This window comes from Sebastes fasciatus, chromosome 10 (genome assembly GCF_043250625.1).
Source record: "Sebastes fasciatus isolate fSebFas1 chromosome 10, fSebFas1.pri, whole genome shotgun sequence".
NCBI classification, from domain to species: domain Eukaryota; kingdom Metazoa; phylum Chordata; class Actinopteri; order Perciformes; family Sebastidae; genus Sebastes; species Sebastes fasciatus.
The window spans coordinates 8,485,530-8,499,439 of record NC_133804.1 but is presented as its reverse complement, the minus strand read 5'-3'; positions in this window follow the sequence as shown (position 1 = coordinate 8,499,439).

Below are 13,910 nucleotides of genomic sequence, written 5' to 3'. Positions count from 1 at the left end.
GGCTCCCACACCTGCTCTCTACTGCACAGTATATCACGATACAGAAGAGAGAGAGAGAGAGAGAGAGAGAGAGAGAGATACTGGAAAATTATAGAGATTTTAGATGTGGACCTGTAGGTGGCCAGTTTTATATTACAATAGTACAAAGCTGATATTTTTGGCATGAATACCCAAACATATTTACAAGAATATGTGTATACTACTTTCCTTTATGAATGGTTTTAAAAGATGAGTGCGAGCTAGGGCTGTCAATCGATTAAAATATTTAATCGCAATTAATCGCATGATTGTCCATGATTAATCGCAATTAATTACAAATTAATCGCACAATTTTTATCTGTTCAAAATGTACCTTAAAGGGAGACTTGCCAAGTATTTAAAACTCTTATCAACATGGGCGTGGGCAAATATGCTTGCTTTATGCAAACGTATTTATATATTCATTATGGGAAATCAATTAACAACACAAAACAATGACAAATATTGTCCAGAAACCCTCACAGGTACTGCATTTAGCATCAAAAATATGCTCAAATCATAACATGGCAAACTGCAGCCCAACAGGCAACAACAGCTGTCAGTGTGTCAGTGTGCTGACTTGACTATGACTTGCCCCAAACGCTTTGTGATTATCATAAAGTGTGCATGTCTGTAAAGGGGAGACTCATGAGTATCCATAGAACTCATTTTCATTCACATATATTGAGGTCAGAGGTCAAGGGACCCCTTTGAAAATGGCCATGCCAATTTTTCATGCTTGCCAAAATTTAGCACAAATTTGGAGCGTAATTTAGCCTCTGTCACGACAAGCTAGTATAACATAGTTGGTACCAATGGATTCTTTATGTTTTATAGTTTCATATGATACCAATATCTTCACCCTGCCTTTAAAAGAGCTCACTGAGCCCGCTACAACCTCCGAAAGGTTGGTTGTGTTAATGCATTAAAGAAAATAGTGCCGTTAAAACGAATTTGCGTTAACACATTATTGCGTTAACTTTGGGAGCCCTAATTAATAAGTATGTTTTCTTGTATTTAAACACCTGAAAATAAGAATCATTGTGTTTTCTTTAGCTTAGAATGAGCCATTTATATCTACATAAGGAGCCTGTCCTCTTCACGGAGCCGGCCACCATGTTTCTACAGTAGCCCAGAACGGACAAACCAAACACTAGCTCTAGATAGGGCCATTCACGTTTTTGCGGTGGACACCGTAGTTCTCCTACATGCTTGGCACACGGGAGAAGTTTCAGTGGGTTGTAATCTGCAACCTCACCTAAATACCGCCAAATCCTACACACTGCACCTTTAATCTAACACTATGAACAGCACTGTAGCTAAACACTGAGGACACTGCAGTAATGTCCCCTTTATTATCTATGGGTAATCCAGGGTTTTAGTTAGCTGTCAGGTTTATACTGAATCTTATAGTTAAAAACCTACAGACTTATTCCATTATATTTAGATGTAGTCAATATACTGAAATTTGACTACTTTACGTCCAACAAAAAATAAATCAATAAAGAGCTAGGCCTGGGCATCCATATTATTGCCTATATGATACCTTACTTTTGGGAATATAAACATGTTTTGACCTTTTTTTTAATTTGACACATATAACTGAACAATTATTGAATAAATTGGGGGACTCATGACCCTGAGTATGAATCCTTCAACATTTATTGTTTTTACAGCACCCTAACAATGAGGTGGTGGCGATGATGATGATGATGATGATGATAATGATGATTTATAGTAGTAACAGTAATAGTAGTAGTAGTAGTCGTAGTAATAGTGTACAATTGGTGTAGTGTTTCTGCTGCTCTGTTCAGTCCATCAGTATAGAGGTGTACTGTATATTTCCAGTTGCTGCTGCTGTTCAGTCCAAACAGCCACTAGATGGCACAGAAGGTTTATGTTCTGTGCTTCTAAATGAGTGAGTACAGTATATTCCTAGAATACCTGTATTTTGATCAAGACCATCTTAAATATTGTTTTTGTTGTTGTTGTTATTTTTACTTTACCACTTCATCATCCATCTCTGATTTCAATAGTCATTAGGATTCTTGTTGGGGGAGATTAGTTCTTCATTATAGAGTATGCTAGCAATCTAAAGCATGTCAATTAAACTTTGCTTTAAAAGTGATAGAGCAGTGATTAAACTCTGACAGTGACACATCCTGGTGGACCTCTGACATCCTTTATTGATGTTTTTCTATCTCTTTGCAGCTTTTCACATCTCTCTCTGCCAGCTGTATAATTGCTTTTCTCTCTCTAATGCAATGAAAAGAACGGTTAGTGTCTTGTTAATATAACTCTGTATTAGTAGTTCCCTCGTCATCATGACATGTTTAAATCAATACAAGCTAACCGGTTTAAATGAAAGCATTGGTCAAATTAGTCAAGATTTACAACTTTTAATGTAAGGCTCTATTGCAAAAAAAAAGACACTTATTACACTCTGTGCTATTTGCCAGTGAGTAATATTTCCATTATTTAAGAATCATTGGCTTGATTATTGCTTATCAAATCTTAATTACTGCTTTTAAGGGTTCTTTACGTTAACAGTATGAAAGTCGATCAGTCAAACAAGGTCAGTTTAGTTTCTACCTGTTATGTTTCCACACCTGTACTGCAAGAGAAACCATCTGCAGCTGTACCTCATTATGTAGCTTATGAGCTTATATATATATATATATATATTCATGATTGATTCATACTCAATAGTAACTACAAACAAAAAAGGCAATTAATAAAGCTAAAAATAAAAGTTGAAATGTTCTTTCTCATTAAGAGAGCATGTAAATCTGCATCAATTTTAGACAAATTCATCCAAACTCACAAATCTACTAGCAATTGATTTGGACAAATTAGAACATTAAAGATGCAATGAGTAATATTTTCCTATACTTTTGACTGGATCTTGCTCATCTATGTTGTGAAAAGTTCACTTAAAGCAGTAAGAATTGGCGCATGAACAAGCTGTAAACACAAAATTGACATATTATCACTTTGTAAAGTTGTCGTTGGTAGCTAATGTGTTTGCAGATAGTTGCCTATTTACACTTTCATCAGACAGAAAAAAACATTAGCATTAATTTAGAGTCACTAGACTAGTCTAACTGGGGAATGTGTGTCCAATATTCACTATTCACAACATTCTTTTAGTTTTGTTTTTGGTCTCCACCAACTCCTGGGGGTAATATTAAGGGCTCATTAAATGCTAAATGCTCCACTATGTTTTCTAACATTGTGCTACACAGGTAGTATACAGTGGGTTTATCAGAGCTTTTTCTACAAAAAACAGCTGTCAGAAGTTAATAAGAGCAGTCGGAGTGAACCAAAATAGTAAAGTTGGATGCCAAAACAATGAGTTGAAATCATAGACTGTATATAGGAAGTGGACTAAGTCAACGTGACGTCCCCCCATTGGTTTGTGGACTGTAGTTTTGAAGCCTTGAGTTTGGCATTTTGGCCGTTGCCATCTTGGTATTTCGCAACCAGAAGTGACACGAGAGGGTGGAGCTAAGTACAACCGAATGCTGAATAAGACATTTTCAGGCAGACAAAAGGTTATAATTAACTTACATGAACTGAAAACTGAAACGAAAACACAAAGACCGGACAATGCCGTGGTAGCAACCTGTAAATCACAACGTAGCCATACCCTAAAGCATACCCTGTTTTATTGTTTATTAAACTGTAAATGGGACCATAATTTACTAAATTAACATCATGCTGTATTAAAGAAGACTTGAAACTCACGATTGAGATGATAAACTCATGTTTACAATGTTTACTGAGGTAATAAATCAAGTAAGAAGTAGGCTCATTCTCTCATAGACTTCTATACAACCAGACTTCTTTTTACAACCAGAGGAGTCGCCCCCTGCTGGCTGTTAGAAAGAATGCAAGTTTAAGGCACTTCAGCATTGGCTTCACTTCTCAGACCCAGAGGTAGCTCACTGGTTGCTCCATCCACTTGTCGAGTCCAATATGTACTGCCCCTTTAAGTGCATCTATAATTAACATAACCATTTGTCAAGAGACACATATTAAAGCTTAGGTTTCTCATTATGCGTTTTCACCGGCAGGATGCCAACAGTAGTCACCAGCCTTACATGGGATGAGATGTGACACAAAACTGGCAAGCTAAGCTAGCAGCTGCTGTTTTGGACACAGGGAAGGGAAGGGGGAAGGAGAGGCTTTTAGCTTTGTCTCATCTTGTTATCCACTTTTGTATTTTGTAGGGACATTTTTATCTCTATTTTGAATTTTGTTCTTTATCATAACACCTTGATACATAAAGAAAACTATTGTTTTTAAGCAGAGCAACAGGCAAAAGACCTCTAAATTGTAAGTGGCCATGTTAGTTGTGTGTAGGCAACATGCTGTAAAGTTAAATTTTTACATATGTAGCCCCTCTAATGTCTAACCTCTAAATTCCTCTTCCTTCCTTCTATGTTAACGCTAAAACCACATGAGTCAGGCAATCAGTTTTTAAAAAATGTATTTCATGTTAACTCAGTCAACATCTGCACTTGTTCTTCCAGGCATCCATATCAGATTAGCCCTCTATCTAGCCTGCATGCTTTTAGCTAAATGCAGCAAGCAGCTTATCTGACGGTTGTTCTTGGCCAGCGAACAGTTTAATGTAATCACTATATCATGACAGAGAGCTTCCAGCTGTCTGCTGGCACATTTACAGATGGCATTTGCTGGGTATTTAGGTGCTGAATTCCTGTCGAGCTAATTCATTCCTGGAGTTTCCAATGATGATTTGATATGACACTAGCTCAGGTTTCAACTTTAAAGCTGTCAAATCATATGTAATATGAAAAGTGTTGTTTGAAGTAATGAAACCACAGAGAATAATTACCCAACACTGCAGTTTCCCTCAGCTTTATTTTACTATAAATTATAAAATTGTGCTGTGTCATTAAAAAGTAAACTCCGGACGCAACGAACCGTTCCTGCTGCTGCTTAGCTTGGTTTATGGAGAAATAGTTGAGTCAGTCCATATTGTCAAGTGACGCTAAGCCCAAAAGAAAATATGATGAGAGTTACTTTTTTATCATTTTTGATTTTATTGAGAACAGCGACGGGAGACCAAAATGCGTCAAGTTGTATCTTCAGGTGCTAGCGAACAAAGCCATGAAGCTAGCCAAGCTAAAGCAACATCTGATTACAAAGCACCCAGATTATGGGCAAAACAAAGTGATATTCACATCATTCAAATTGAAATGTGTTTCAACAGCAGACAGACAAAGTTAGCGACTAACTGGTGAACGTAGTGGAGCATTTAGCATTTAGCATTGGTGGAGACCAAACCAGAGATAAAGGGAGAATGAATATTGGACGTACACTCCCCAGTTCGACAGGCACACGAACGCTAAAGTTGCTCTGCATCTGCTGTATGTGTAAATTAGTCACTGTTTGCTAACACGTTAGCCATATCAACTTCATAATGTGATAATACAGTAGGTCAATATTGTGTTCACAGGTTGTTATGCTGCCCCCTAGTGGCCAAAAACAAGTGAACACTGCTTTAACAACAAACAAGATTGTCGGACACACGGTAAATGTCCACCAGTATAATTGTGCTCTTAGCTAATCACCAAATTAGACCGACACAAGAGAAGGACTTTTGACATATACACACATATACACATGTGTCTCCTGCGTGTATCATATAGTAGAGTGAATTTGTTGCCAAATGAAGTTACAACATGAAGCAGGGATTTGTCTAACATGTTTAATTGTGTTTCTTCAAAACAGTGCATTGGATAAGGACTAATAAATGAAACATTAGTTCAAAAAATACTTTTACCAGCATATCCACTGTAACAACTTGAGAGGATGACAAACATTCAAGTCGGAACGATGTAGAGTTAATACCATAGTGTGTTGTCAACCTTTATATAAATGCAACGTGGCATCAATACGAAGTACACAATATTCACACAATTTCCATTTTCACAAGTCCATTTGATTCAGGCAACGTTGCAGAACATCACTTGCAAACCAGTGCATTCAAAGTTCTGCACTGCAGTAACGTTGAAATATTAGTCCAACTCGAGGGTCTGTTAGTGTTTGATTATGAGCTGAATTAATTAAAGTGTTTATCTTAAATCCTTACATAATGGAAAAGCATTGTCTTGAGTCCTTTGGTGCAGCTTTAGTTTATGTAAGGAAGCAATTTAAGGTTGTGTACGTATTGTATGTCCTGTTCTATGCTTTTGTGTACATTATTGCTGTCTTTGTGTGGCTTATCTAGTACTCTAAATATTGCTGTAATTGGTGCTCCTACTGTTGAGTATTATTATTGTGGGTTTCATCAAGATCATGACTCCAGAAATCATTGCTTCACGTCACCGGTGCAAATAGTAGAAATAAGGAGAGGTCTCTTCAGTTTATGAGTGTAAATGATGAGAATCATGTTGCTTTCTTCACTGAGAAGATTGTTAACCCCCAAAATAACGTGCACATGTGCTAGAAAGTGTAATGTATTATTTACCAAGGGCCTAAACGTAATTATCTTGGCCTATGGCATTCCCAAAACTGGGTTAAGTGAGGTCTTATTCCACATGAAACCATTAAGATACACAAGCTGCATGGAAAGTGTGCCAAAAAGAATATTTTAAAAAGATCATGATGAATTGAAAAATATATTTTGACTCACATAGTATCAGACACAAAAAGTAACATTAGTATAAATATGATGAAACATTAGAGCGCTCCAGGGATGACGTATTTTTGTAGGTCAACCAGGATGTTAGCATCGCCCTGGTTCCCTTGACAAAAAGCCAACGGGATTTTTCCATTGGGTTTTGGATTATTGCAGAAAATAAACGCTGTGGTAAACAAACATTTATGATACTTACTCGTTTTGTTCAACAAGATAATCTTCACAAACAAACACCACTTTTATGATTTTTGAAGTGTGAATGCAATCGCCAGAAGTAAAAAGCTAACGTTAGGCTGTAAATGAACTACACCACGGTCGCATGAGCGTGAGTATACACAACAAGGCTGTAAAGGCGAAAGAGTAGTAGTCTCATTTAGCCACTTAGCAATCGCCTGTTTAAAGACAAATCAAGGCTTCAAAATTCACCAGTGGGGTATCTACTGACGTATTTTTTTCGTAGAACAAAACGTTAAAATCTCTTCCACAGATCTTATTTTAGGCATCTAACTAAAACCCATTGGCTTCCAGACGAGGGAACCGGAAGTGCTAAAATGCTAACTCATTTCGAGGTTTTAGGACTCACTCCTGCAGCACTCTATTGGATGAATCTTTCATTGCACAATCTGCAAGCAAAACGTATAATCAGAATACACCCCATCATGTCTCTTAAAGCTGGAATGGAGATAGAGTATAAACACTGGTTGAGTCCAAAACACAATGAAAGAGCACATATAAAAATATGACCATATTTGGGAATAAAGTTGAAGCCTATTTCTGTCCGTTTTTGTAGCTATAACTTCTGTGTCTACATCAAGAAGCCCCAGATACTCACCCTAAACCAGTGACCCCCCCCTTTCCCATTTATGAAGACAGATGAGTGATGAGAATAATAATACGGAGGGCAGACCTACATTGTTACTGTGCTAATCTCTTGAGAGTGGCTCGTGAAATGAAACCATTCCTCATTTTGCTGGGAGACCGTGAACCCCCCACACTCAGGGTTTAACACAATAACATGCTATCCATAGGGATCTTCAGTGAAATTAGACACTAACATGAGAGCAATCAGCCTGCCTGTATGGAGAGCCGTCTGATTGGGATCATTTGGATTGGGAAGATAATCACAGCGTTTTTGCTCCCTCTAGTGGTTCATCTTTCTCAAGTTGTTAGAACTGAAGTGCTCTCTGTACAGTGTGATGCCATGGAAAGGATGTACTGTATCCAACATACAGATATGTCTGTTCTGAGATCATTCCTCACATCACACCACCATGTGTTAAAGTTACATTTTCCAAATTGCTTGCTTTTGCCATTGAGCGTGTGAACAGATGATCATCCCCTACCCGACAGACTTGAATTTTGTCACACTCACATAATATTTTAGGTTGATACCTTCTTCTCTGGTCATGCTTGACTAAGGTCAAGATTTAAAAGGAGAAACTACAGTGCAGAACATAACACGGGATGTCTTCCAGTTATTTAAACAGAGGACCTATTATGGTTTTCCCCTTTCCTTTAGTGTGTTATATAGTTTTTGTTCATGTAAAAGGTCTGCAAAGTTACGAAGCCCAAAGTCCACGCCAAAGGGAGTTACTCTCTCCCACAGAAACACTGCTCCTGAACATGTTGTGTTCTGGCTGTGCCAGCTCTTATTATTTACTTTTGTGATTTTGGATTTGGTTTATTTGTATATATTTCCGGTGTTTCCTGTTTTATTTTGGTAGTTCACTCCTCCTGTGTCTTGTCTGGTTTTACTTCCCTCCTTTGTTTGTTTTCCCGCCTTTTGTTGATTGTCTGCCCCGCCCTGATTTGTTTCACCTGTGTGTATCATGTCCTGTATTTAAGCCTGTGTGTTCCCCTCTGTCCTTGTCGGTTCGTCTTGTCTCCCCAGTCCCGTCTACCTTGTCCTCCGTGTTCATTGTTTCCTCCAGCTCTGGTCTTAGTGTTCCTCCTGCCCGTGTTCTTGTATTCTCTGGTTAGTAGTTGTTTTGTTTCTCTGTTTGGTTTTTGGTATGTTTTCTTTGTACTTTGTTCCCCTCCTTGTTTTTGTGGTTTTCTGGATTTTGTCAGCTTAATTAAAGCTCGCTTTTGTTTAAAGAACTTCCGTTCCTGCTGGTTACTCTGCGTTTGGGTCATATCTTAGTAACTCACCACATGACAGAACGAACCGACCTTGAATAATGACCCCAGCAGAGAGCTTTTATGCCCATTTGGGCATCCGGATTCGGTCCGAGCATCAGCCTCAGCCCCGGCCTGTTGGCTTCCTGAGCTTCCGGCCCATGCCCCAGCAGTCAGCTAGCTTTAGGCTAGCATCAGCCCCGGATCGGTTCTTGGGAACCCGCCTTGCCCTGGGAGGTCCACTAAGTTTACAGTCTGCTGCTCGCCATGCTGATATACAGGACACTAGCTTGGACCTGCTAGGGGTTGGAGCCCCTAGAAGGAAGCGTGGGTCTCGGAGGCGGCGTTCTCCTAAGCTGCTCAGTGTTCCATCCAAAACCAAGCCTACTCCTGTGTCGGAGGTCCGGCCGACCTCTGCTCCAAGTTTCCTGTCGGAGGTCAGGCCGACCCCTGCTTCAAGCGTCCTGTCGGAGGTCTGGCAGACCTCTGCTCCAAGCGTCTTGTCGGAGGTCCGGTCGACCGCTGCTCCAAGTTTCCTGTCGGAGGTCAGGTCGACCTCTGCTCCACGCGTCCTGTCAGAGGTCCAGTCGACCTCTGCTCCAAGCGTCCTGTCGGAGGTCCGGCCGACTCCTGCTCCACGCGTCCTGTCGGAGGTCCGGCAGACCTCTGCTCCAAGCGTCCTGTCGGAGGTCCGGCCGACTCCTGCTCCACGTGTCCTGTCGACGGTCCGGCCGACTCCTGCTCCACGTGTCCTGTCGGCGGTTCGGCCGACTCCTACTCCACGTGTCCTGTCGGCGGTCCGGTCGACTCCTGTTCCACGTGTCCTGTCGGCGGTCCGGTCGACTCCTGTTCCACGTGTCCTGTCGGCGGTCCGGTCGACTCCTGTTCCACGTGTCCTGTCGGCGGTCCGGTCGACTCCTGTTCCACGTGTCCTGTCGGCGGTCCGGTCGACTCCTGTTCCACGTGTCCTGTCGGCGGTCCGGTCGACTCCTGTTCCACGTGTCCTGTCGGCGGTCCGGTCGACTCCTGTTCAACGTGTCCTGTCGGCGGTCCGGTCGACTCCTGTTCCACGTGTCCTGTCGGCGGTCCGGTCGACTCCTGTTCCACGTGTCCTGTCGGCGGTCCGGTCGACTCCTGTTCCACGTGTCCTGTCGGCGGTCCGGTCGACTCCGGTTCCACGTGTCCTGTCGGCGGTCCGGTCGACTCCTGTTCAACGTGTCCTGTCGGCGGTCCGGTCGACTCCTGTTCCACGTGTCCTGTCGGCGGTCCGGTCGACTTCTGTTCCACGTGTCCTGTCGGCGGTCCGGTCGACCTCCGCTCTACGTCTTCTGTCGGCGATCAGGTCGACCTCCGTTCCACGTCTCCTGTCGGGGGTCGGGTCGACCTCCGTTTCGGTTGGGCCGCAACCGCCACCTGCTGCTCCGGTTGGGCCGCAACCGCGACCTGCTGTTCCGGTTGGGTCGCAACCTCCACCTGCTGTTCCAGTTGGGTCGCAACCGCCACCTGCTTTACCGGTTGGGCCGCAATCGCCATCTGCTGTTCCGGTTGGGTCGCAACCGCCACCTGCTGTTCCGGTTGGGCCGCAACCTCCACTTGCTGTTCCGGTTGGGTCGCAACCTCCACCTGCTGTTCCGGTTGGGTCGCAACCGTCACCTGCTGTTCCGGTTGGGTCGCAACCGTCACCTGCTGTTCCGGTTGGGTCGCAACCGTCACCTGCTGTTCCGGTTGGGTCGCAACCTCCACCTGCTGTTCCGGTTGGGTCGCAACCGCCACCTGCTTTACCGGTTGGGCCGCAACCGCCACCTGCTGTTCCGGTTGGGTCGCACCCGCCACCTGTTGTTCCGGTTGGGTCGCAACCTCCACCTGCTGTTCCGGTTGGGCCGCAACCGTCACCTGCTGTTCCGGTTGGGCCGCAACCTCCACCGTCTGATTCGCCGGTTGGTCCGCAACCACCACCGGCTGATTCGCCGGTTGGTCCGCAACCGCCACCTGCTGTTCCGTCTGGTTCGCCGGTTGGGTCGCAACCGTCACCTCCTGTTTCGCCTGGGTTTCAGCCCAAAAGCCTTGTTCCTGTGACTGCTGGGCCGCGGTTCCGGGACCCCGGGTTCCCCGGCTCTGGCTCTGCCTTGCCCCCGGGCCGTCCGCCCGAGTTTCCCGGCTCTGGCTCTGCCTTGCCCCCGGGTCATTTGCCGGAGTTTCTCGGTTCGGACTCTGCCCTGCCTCCGGGCCGTCCGCCCGAGTTCCCAGACTCTGTCCCGGTTCTGTCCCCGGGCTGTCCGCCCGAGTTCTCAGGCTCTGTCCCGGTTTTGCCCTCAGGCCGTCCGCCTGAGAGGGTCGGTGCCCAGGGTTCCTGGAGTCCCTCCTCCGGGCCCCCCTCCGCCCACCCGGTTCTGGTTGTGGAACGTCTGGGATCCGTCCCTTGAGGGGGGGGGCTATGTTGTGTTCTGGCTGTGCCAGCTCTTATTATTTGCTTTTGTGATTTTGGATTTGGTTTATTTGTATATATTTCCGGTGTTTCCTGTTTTATTTTGGTAGTTCACTCCTCCTGTGTCTTGTCTGGTTTTACTTCCCTCCTTTGTTTGTTTTCCCACCTTTTGTTGATTGTCTGCCCCGCCCTGATTTGTTTCACCTGTGTGTATCATGTCCTGTATTTAAGCCTGTGTGTTCCCCTCTGTCCTTGTCGGTTCGTCTTGTCTCCCCAGTCCCGTCTACCTTGTCCTCCGTGTTCATTGTTTCCTCCAGCTCTGGTCTTAGTGTTCCTCCTGCCCGTGTTCTTGTATTCTCTGGTTAGTAGTTGTTTTGTTTCTCTGTTTGGTTTTTGGTATGTTTTCTTTGTACTTTGTTCCCCTCCTTGTTTTTGTGGTTTTCTGGATTTTGTCAGCTTAATTAAAGCTCGCTTTTGTTTAAAGAACTTCCGTTCCTGCTGGTTACTCTGCGTTTGGGTCATATCTTAGTAACTCACCACATGACAGAACAGCATGAAACGCCTTGCTTGAAGTCCTGCCTTTTCTTCTGCAACGTGGTGATGTCACCAAGTAACACATCTGCATAATACCTGCCTAGCAGCTAGTTTGGCCCACCATCAAACAAACCATCACAACAGAGAGGGCCAGCTGACCAATCAAAGCAGACTGGGCTTTTCAAACAAAGCGTTTCAGATGGAGGGTGAATAGAGGTGCTGGAGCACAGCCGTTATGAGAAAAATAAAGCCTGTTTTGATCATTAAAACATGTAAACATATTCTAGTAGAAACCCAAAATACAAGTAAGCACCTGAAAATACACATAATAGGTCCTCTTTAAGTTCAAAGGTCAAATTTGGATTAGTACTCTACTGACTGAAAATAAATGTTTATGGCCTTTTAGGCATATATTATATCACTGTCTTAATGTCACTTACAGTACTGAATTTCATTTAAAATGCTCCCTTGCCACTGTGTATAAAAATACACAGGTTTCAAAGTCACTCTGTTATGAGGATAAACTGAATATTTTTATATAAAACAAGGTGAGTCAGATCACCCTTACATCCAGTACATTTTGTGTCATTAAATCCCATGTGATGGTAACATAAAGGAGACTTTGCTTTGTCAGCAGGAAACACAGAATTTAAACAAATACTTCTGAACCTCCGATGAAAAAAGAAAACTATGGCTGTCAATCTGTTAAAATAGTTAATCGCCATTTATGGCGTGATTGTCCATAGTTAATCGCAAATTAATCACACATTTTTTGTCTGTTCAAAATGTACCTTAAAGGGAGATTTGTCAAGTATTTAATACTCTTATCAACATGGGAGTGGACAAATATGCCGCTTTAAGCAAATGTATGTATATCTTTATGATTGGAAAATCAATTAATAAAACAAAACAATGACAAATATTGTCCAGAAACCCTCACAAGTCTGATCTGAACAGAGACTCCTCTGTTCTAAAAAAGTCTGTAAATGTGTGATGGCCTGTTGGATGGAATTTTTTAATTCCTCTAGTTTGTTCCCAGCTTTTCCAAAGCTAGACACCCGACAACCAAAACTGATTTTATAAAGACACAAAACCTGGAGCTGGCTCATTAATATTGAATAGAGGACTGATTTACAGACAATGTGTTAGTGTGGCACTGCTTTAATTTTGTTTCACTGTTATAATTCATCTTTTCAGCGGAGCAAATCATGAACAATGCAAAATGGAAAAAGTGTCCTGAGCCTTTTTTAGACTTTTTCCAGACTCAACAGACAGTTGTGGTGGCTAGTCAGCCATACAAGACAAGCTGATGCTGAATTAAACTCTCATCATCATGTTAATTAGGATAATATAATACTGTGGCATTCAACTTAATAGAAGAGCACTTCCTCAAATAGGATTGTGTTGAAAATGAAAAGGGGGTCAGTTGAGCCACTAGAGGGAGTGTTATGCCATGATTCACTTCAAAAGTGCTCCAAAACTACAATGGATGCCCCATTTTACCCAGCCATCTGCACTCTGTAGCTTTACACAAAGCTATTTTGATGCTCTTGAACTATTTAAACAGCTGAAATGACAATGATTAATTGAGAGCTTGATCTCAGGATGCAGTTCAACTTTCCACAAACCTGCACCATGTGTGTCAGCTTTCAAAATAGCAGCATGCGCATGTGGAGCATCTTTAACTGTCAGTCTGTCATCTAGAACAGCATGTTTGTCAGAAAAAAAGAAAGAAAACCCACAACCTGGTGTTGGCAGCTCCATCAATCATGCACCCGTTTACTGTAGAGCGGCAGAATCACACCACATAAACACCGAACATCAATCTGTCGTCGACAGGGTCCTCATCAGTACATGGATGTTCTGTGTTTTTACGGCGAGATGTATTTTTGTACACTGTTGTGAGAGACGGAGGGAGAGTGAGGCCAACAGGGAGGTAATAACGGCAAAATCAATTTCACGCATGGCTGCGTTTAGGAGGTGAGTGGCGGCGGGCATCTTGATCTGTCCATCAGCCCGCGCGTTCGTCGGCGCATCATAACTCCTGTTAGACTAACCGATCGACGAGGGCCAACAAGCGTGACTACATGGATGATGTGGCTATTAGAGCAAGAAACCACTGCATCATGAATCCCCACACGCACC